This window comes from Orbicella faveolata, unplaced genomic scaffold (assembly GCF_042242905.1).
Source record: "Orbicella faveolata isolate gen_17 unplaced genomic scaffold, um_ofav_v1 contig_36, whole genome shotgun sequence".
Lineage (NCBI taxonomy): Eukaryota > Metazoa > Cnidaria > Anthozoa > Scleractinia > Merulinidae > Orbicella > Orbicella faveolata.
In genome coordinates, this window is record NW_028301565.1 from 16737608 (window position 1) to 16745449 (window position 7842).

Here is a 7842-nt window from a genome sequence, read left to right on the forward strand (position 1 = left end):
TGTGCTATAGAAAAAAAATAACAGACAATGGACCAGTTATCAAGTTTTTTTTAAGTGCATTATTTAATCTTTTCGAAAAAGAAAAAAACTAACTTTCAAAAAAAAAAAACAGAGGAAAACAAAAGTTCGAGGCCCTCTGTGGGGTGCTAAACGCCATGCCCTTCCCAACCGAAGCTCGGAAATGTAACCACTGGGCTACAGGGGGACTCCTTGAATTGGGTAGTAAATTTTACTCTACCTATCTGAACATGAAATGTAGTTTTTATTGACAGGCTAATCTTGCATTGGAAAAAAAAGTGTTATAAAAAAATGACAGACCTTCCATCAGTTTTAGAGTTTTTTTTTTAATTTCATTATTAAATCTTTTCAACACAAAACAAAAGTAACTTTCAGAGGAAAAAAAAAAATGTAAAAAAATTTGGAGTCCCTCTGTGGGGGGCTGAACGCCATGCCCTTCCGAACCAAAGTTCGGAAATGTAACCACTGGGCTACAGGGGGACTCCTTGAATTGGGTAGCAAATTTAACGCTACCTATCTGCACATGAAATGTAGTTTTTATTGACAGGCTAATCTTGCATGACGAAATGTGCTATGAAAAAATTACAGAGCTTGCATCAGTTATAGAGTCTTTTTTTATTTCATTATTAAATCTTTTCAACACAAAACAAAAATAACTTTAAAAAAAAAAGAGGAAAAAAAATTTGGAGTCCCTCTGCGGGGGGCTGAACGCCATGCCCTTCCGAACCGAAGCTCGGAAATGTAACCACTGGGCTACAGGGAGACTCCTTGAATAGGGTAACAAATTTAACGCTACCTATCTGAACATGAAATGTAGTTTTTATTGACAGGCTAATCTTGCATTGGGAAATGTGCTATAAAAAATATGACAGACCTTTTATCAGTTATAGAGTTGTTTTCCAATTTCATTATTAAATCTTTTCAACACAAAACAAAACTAACTTTCCAGAAAAAAACAGGAAAAAAAATTTGGAGTCCCTCTGCGGGGGGCTGAACGCCATGCCCTTCCGAACCGAAGCTCGGAAATGTAACCACTGGGCTACAGGGAGACTCCTTGAATTGGGTAACAAATTTAACGCTACCTATATGCACATGAAATGTAGTTTTTTCTGACAGGCTAATCTTGCATGACGAAATGTGCTATAAAAAAATTACAGAGCTTGCATCAGTTATAGAGTTTTTTTAACTTAAGTATTAAATCTTTTCAACACAAAACAAAAGTAACTTTCAAGCAAAAGAAAAAACAGAAAAAAAATTTTTGGAGTCCCTCTGTGGGGGGCTGAACGCCATGCCCTTCCGAACCGAAGCTCGGAAATGTAACCACTGGGCTACAGGGGGACTCCTTGAATTGGGTAGCAAATTTAACGCTACCTATTTGCCAATGAAATGTAGTTTTTATTTACAGGCTAATCTTGCATTGGAAAAAAAAGTGTTATAAAAAAATGACAGACCTTCCATCAGTTTTAGGTTTTTTTTTAATTTCATTATTAAATCTTTTCAACACAAAACAAAAATAACTTTAAAGAAAAAAAAAGAGGAAAAAAAATTTGGAGTCCCTCTGCGGGGGGCTGAACGCCATGCCCTTCCGAACCGAAGCTCGGAAATGTAACCACTGGGCTACAGGGGGACTCCTTGAATTGGGTAGCAAATTTAACGCTACCTATTTGCCAATGAAATGTAGTTTTTATTTACAGGCTAATCTTGCATTGGAAAAAAAAGTGTTATAAAAAAATGACAGACCTTCCATCAGTTTTAGGTTTTTTTTTAATTTCATTATTAAATCTTTTCAACACAAAACAAAAATAACTTTAAAGAAAAAAAAAGAGGAAAAAAAATTTGGAGTCCCTCTGCGGGGGGCTGAACGCCATGCCCTTCCGAACCGAAGCTCGGAAATGTAACCACTGGGCTACAGGGGGACTCCTTGAATAGGGTAGCAAATTTAACGCTACCTATCTGCACATGAAATGTAGTTTTTATTGACAGGCTAATCTTGCATGACGAAATGTGCTATGAAAAAATTACAGAGCTTGCATCAGTTATGGAGTCTTTTTTAATTTCATTATTAAATCTTTTCAACACAAAACAAAAATAACTTAAAAAAAAAAAGAGGAAAAAAAATTTGGAGTCCCTCTGCGGGGGTCTGAACGCCATGCCCTTCCGGACCGAAGCTCGGAAATGTAACCACTGGGCTACAGGGGGACTCCTTGAATTGGGTAACAAATTTAACGCTACCTATATGCACATGAAATGTAGTTTTTACTGACAGGCTAATCTTGCATGACGAAATGTGCTATAAAAAAATTACAGAGCTTGCATCAGTTATAGAGTTTTTTTTAACTTAAGTATTAAATCTTTTCAACACAAAACAAAAGTAACTTTCAAGCAAAAGAAAAAACAGAAAAAAAATTTTTGGAGTCCCTCTGTGGGGGGCTGAACGCCATGCCCTTCCGAACCGAAGCTCGGAAATGTAACCACTGGGCTACAGGGGGACTCCTTGAATTGGGTAGCAAATTTAACGCTACCTATTTGCCAATGAAATGTAGTTTTTATTTACAGGCTAATCTTGCATTGGAAAAAAAAGTGTTATAAAAAAATGACAGACCTTCCATCAGTTTTAGAGTTTTTTTTTAATTTCATTATCAAATCTTTTCAACACAAAACAAAAATAACTTTAAAGAAAAAAAAAGAGGAAAAAAAATTTGGAGTCCCTCTGCGGGGGGCTGAACGCCATGCCCTTCCGAACCGAAGCTCGGAAATGTAACCACTGGGCTACAGGGGGACTCCTTGAATTGGGTAGCAAATTTAACGCTACGTATTTGCCAATGAAATGTAGTTTTTATTGACAGGCTAATCTTGCATTGGAAAAAAAGTGTTATAAAAAAATGACAGACCTTCCATCAGTTTTAGAGTTTTTTTTAGTTTCATTATCAAATCGTTTCAACACAAAACAAAAATAACTTTAAAGAAAAAAAAAAGAGGAAAAAAAATTTGGAGTCCCTCTGCGGGGGGCTGAACGCCATGCCCTTCCGAACCGAAGCTCGGAAATGTAACCACTGGGCTACAGGGGGACTCCTTGAATTAGGTAGCAAATTTAACGTTACCTATCTGCACATGAAATGTAGTTTTTATTGACAGGCTAATCTTTCATTGGAAAAAAAAGTGTTGTGAGAAAATGACAGACCTTCCATCAGTTTTAGAGTTTTTTTTTTTTATTTCATGATCAAATCTTTTCAACACAAAACAAAAATAACTTAAAAAAAAAAAGAGGGAAAAAAAATTGGAGTCCCTCTGCGGGGGGCTGAACGCCATGCCCTTCCGAACCGAAGCTCGGAAATGTAACCACTGGGCTACAGGGGGACTCCTTGAATTGGGTAGCAAATTTAACGCTACCTATTTGCCAATGAAATGTAGTTTTTATTTACAGGCTAATCTTGCATTGGAAAAAAAAGTGTTATAAAAAAATGACAGACCTTCCATCAGTTTTAGGTTTTTTTTAATTTCATTATTAAATCTTTTCAACACAAAACAAAAATAACTTTAAAGAAAAAAAAAGAGGAAAAAAAATTTGGAGTCCCTCTGCGGGGGGCTGAACGCCATGCCCTTCCGAACCGAAGCTCGGAAATGTAACCACTGGGCTACAGGGGGACTCCTTGAATAGGGTAGCAAATTTAACGCTACCTATCTGCACATGAAATGTAGTTTTTATTGACAGGCTAATCTTGCATGACGAAATGTGCTATGAAAAAATTACAGAGCTTGCATCAGTTATAGAGTCTTTTTTTATTTCATTATTAAATCTTTTCAACACAAAACAAAAATAACTTTAAAAAAAAAAAGAGGAAAAAAAATTTGGAGTCCCTCTGCGGGGGGCTGAACGCCATGCCCTTGCGAACCGAAGCTGGAAATGTAACCACTGGGCTACAGGGGGACTCCTTGAATAGGGTAGCAAATTTAACGCTACCTATATGCACATGAAAAGGAATTTTTATTGACAGGCTCATCTTGCGTTGGGAAATGTGCTATAAAAAATATGACAGACGTTGTATCAGTTATAGAGTTTTTTTTTTCAATTTCATTATTAAATCTTTTCAACACAAAACAAAAGTAACTTTCAGGGGGAAAAAAGAGGACAAAAACTATGGAGTCCCTCTGCGGGGAGCTGAACGCCATGCCCTTCCGAACGGAAGCTCGGAAATGTAACCACTGGGCTACAGGGGGACTCCTTGAATTGGGTAGCAAATTTAACGCTACGTATTTGCCAATGAAATGTAGTTTTTATTGACAGGCTAATCTTGCATTGGAAAAAAAGTGTTATAAAAAAATGACAGACCTTCCATCAGTTTTAGAGTTTTTTTTAGTTTCATTATCAAATCGTTTCAACACAAAACAAAAATAACTTTAAAGAAAAAAAAAAGAGGAAAAAAAATTTGGAGTCCCTCTGCGGGGGGCTGAACGCCATGCCCTTCCGAACCGAAGCTCGGAAATGTAACCACTGGGCTACAGGGGGACTCCTTGAATTAGGTAGCAAATTTAACGTTACCTATCTGCACATGAAATGTAGTTTTTATTGACAGGCTAATCTTTCATTGGAAAAAAAAGTGTTGTGAGAAAATGACAGACCTTCCATCAGTTTTAGAGTTTTTTTTTTTTATTTCATGATCAAATCTTTTCAACACAAAACAAAAATAACTTAAAAAAAAAAAGAGGGAAAAAAAATTGGAGTCCCTCTGCGGGGGGCTGAACGCCATGCCCTTCCGAACCGAAGCTCGGAAATGTAACCACTGGGCTACAGGGGGACTCCTTGAATTGGGTATCAAATTTAACGCTACCTATATGCAAATGAAATGTAGTTTTTATTTACAGGCTAATCTTGCACTGGAAAAAAAGTGTTATAAAAAAATGACAGACCTTCCATCAGTTTTAGAGTTTTTTTTTAATTTCATTATTAAATCTTTTCAACACAAAACAAAAGTAACTTTCAAGAGAAAAAAAAGATGAAAAAAAATTTGGAGTCCCTCTGCGGGGGGCTGAACGCCATGCCCTTTCGAACGGGAGCTCGGAAATTTAACCACTGGGCTACGGGGGGATTCCTTGAATTGGGTAGGAAATTTAACGCTACCTATCTGAACATGAAATGCAGTTTTTATTGACAGGCTAATCTTGCATTGGAAAATGTGCTAGGAAAAAATGACAGAGCTTTGCTTAGTTATACAGTTCTTTTAAGTCCATTATTTAACGTTTCACGACAAAACAAAGATAATGTTTGAGAAAAAAAATGGAAAAAAAATTTGGAGTCCCTCTGCGGCTGAACGCCATGCCCTTCCGAACCAAAGCTCGGAAATGTAACCACTGGGCTACAGGGGGATTCCTTGAATTGGGTAGCAAATTTAACGTTACCTATGTGCACATGAAATGTAGTTTTTATTGACAGGCTAATCTTGCATTGGAAAATGTGCTAGGAAAAAATGACAGAGCTTTGCTCAGTTATACAGTTCTTTTAAGTCCATTATTTAACGTTGTCACGACAAAACAAAGATAACGTTTGAGAAAACAAAATGGAAAAACAAAATTTGGAGTCCCTCTGCTGCTGAACGCCATGCCCTTCCGAACCGAAGCGCGGAAATGCAACCACTGGGCTACAGGGGGACTCCTTGAGTAGGGTAGCAAATTTAACGCTACCTATATGCACATGAAATGTAATTTTTATTGACAGGGTAATCTTGCATTACGAAATGTGCTATGAAAAAATCAAAGACCTTGAATCAAGTATAAAGTTTTTTTTTTAAGTGCATTATTTAATCTTTTTAAAACAAAACAAAAAACAACTTTTAAGGAAAAAAAAAAAAAGAGAGAGAGAGAAAAAAATTTGGAGTCCGTCTGTAGGGGTTGAATGCCATGCCCTTCCGAACGGAAGCTGGGAAATATAACCACTGGGCTACAGGGGGACTCCTTGAATTAGATAGCAAATTTTACGCTACCTATATGCACATTAAAAGGAATTTTTATTGCCAGGCTAATCTTGCATTGGAAAATGTGCTATAAAAATATGACAGACCTTGCATCAGTTATAGAGAGTTTTTTTAAATTTCATTATTAAATCTTTTCAACACAAAACAAAATAAACCTTCAAGATAAAAAAAAAAAGAAAAAAAAATTTGGAGTCCCTCTGCGGGGTGCTGAACGCCATGCCCTTCCGAACCGAAGCTCGGAAATGTAACCACTGGGCTACAGGGGGACTCCTTGAATTGGGTAGAAAACTTAACGCTACCTATTTGCACATGAAATGTAGGTTATATTGACAGGCTAATCTTGCATTTCGAAATGTGCTATGAAAAAATCAAAGACCTTGAATCAAATATAAAGTCTTTTTTTTAAGTGCATTATTTAATCTTTTTAAAACAAAACAAAAAACAACTTTCAGGAAAAAAAACAGAGAGAAAAAATTTGGAGTCCCTCTGCGGGGGGCTGAACGCCATGCCCTTCCGAACGGAAGCTCGGAAATGTAACCACTGGGCTACAGGGGGACTCCTTGAATTGGATACCAAATTTCACGCTACCTATATGCACATGAAGTGTAGGTTTTATTGATAGGCTAATGTTGCATTTGCAAATATGCTATAAAAAGAATGACGGACCTTGCATCAGGTATAGAGGTTTTTTAATTTCATTATTAAATCTTTTCAACACAAAACAAAAGTAACTCTCAAGAAAAAAAAAAAAAGAGGGAAAAAAATTTGGAGTCCCTCTGCGAGGGGTTAAGCGCCATGTCCTTCCGAACCGAAGCTCGGAAATGTAAGCACTGGGCTACAGGGAAACTCCTTAAATTGGGAGTCAGAGATAAAAAAATTTGGAATCCCTCTGCAGGGGGCTAAACCTCATGCCCTTCCGAACCGAAGCTCGGAAGCGTAACCACTGGGCTACAGGAGGACTCCTTGAATAGGGTAGCAAATTTAACGCTACCTATATGCACAGAAAATGTAGGTTTTATTGACAGGCTAATCTTGCATTTGGAAATGTGCTATAAAGAAATGAGAGACCTTGCATGAGGTATAGAGTTTTTTTTAATTTCATTACTAAATCTTTTCAACACAAAACAAAAGTAACGTTCAGGAGAAAAAAAAAAGATGAAAAAAAATTTGGAGTCCCTCTGCGGGGAGCTGAACGCCATGGCCTTCCGAACCGAAGCTCGGAAATGCAACCACTGGGCTACAGGGGGACTCCTTGAATTGGGTAGCAAATTTAACGCTACCTATATGCACATGAAATGTAGTTTTTATTGACAGGCTAATCTTGCATTGGGAAATGTGCTATGAAAAAAATTCCAGACCATGGATCAGTTATAAAGTTTTTTTTGAATGCATTACTTAATGTTTTAAAATTAAAGCAAAAATAAACTTAAAGTGTTTGTCCATTTCTTAAACATAGGCACGGAAGACGAGCAAGAGTTTTTTTTTTTTTTTGTGAAGTCTCGGAGATAGGAGCATTCATGGAACTGTTTACAAAAAAGATTTTGTTAATTTGACAAGTTTTTTGTGGGTGCGATGTACAGGAAGAAAGAAACTGGGAATTTATGATGTACATACGATGTTACATCGGTAATGGTAAGATAGCTAAATAGTAAGCCATAAAATGTTTGACTGAACAAACTACAGTAATCTGACACGTCTCCAGATTAATGCAGATACCATCTTATTTTTTTCTTTGGTTCGTTCTTTGATAATACCCACACTGTAATTGGTGTGACACGTGCATATGCATAACTCCCCCACTCACCGATCACATAGCCCTTCCAACCCCCAAGAGGAATTTTTGCTCAAAAATACT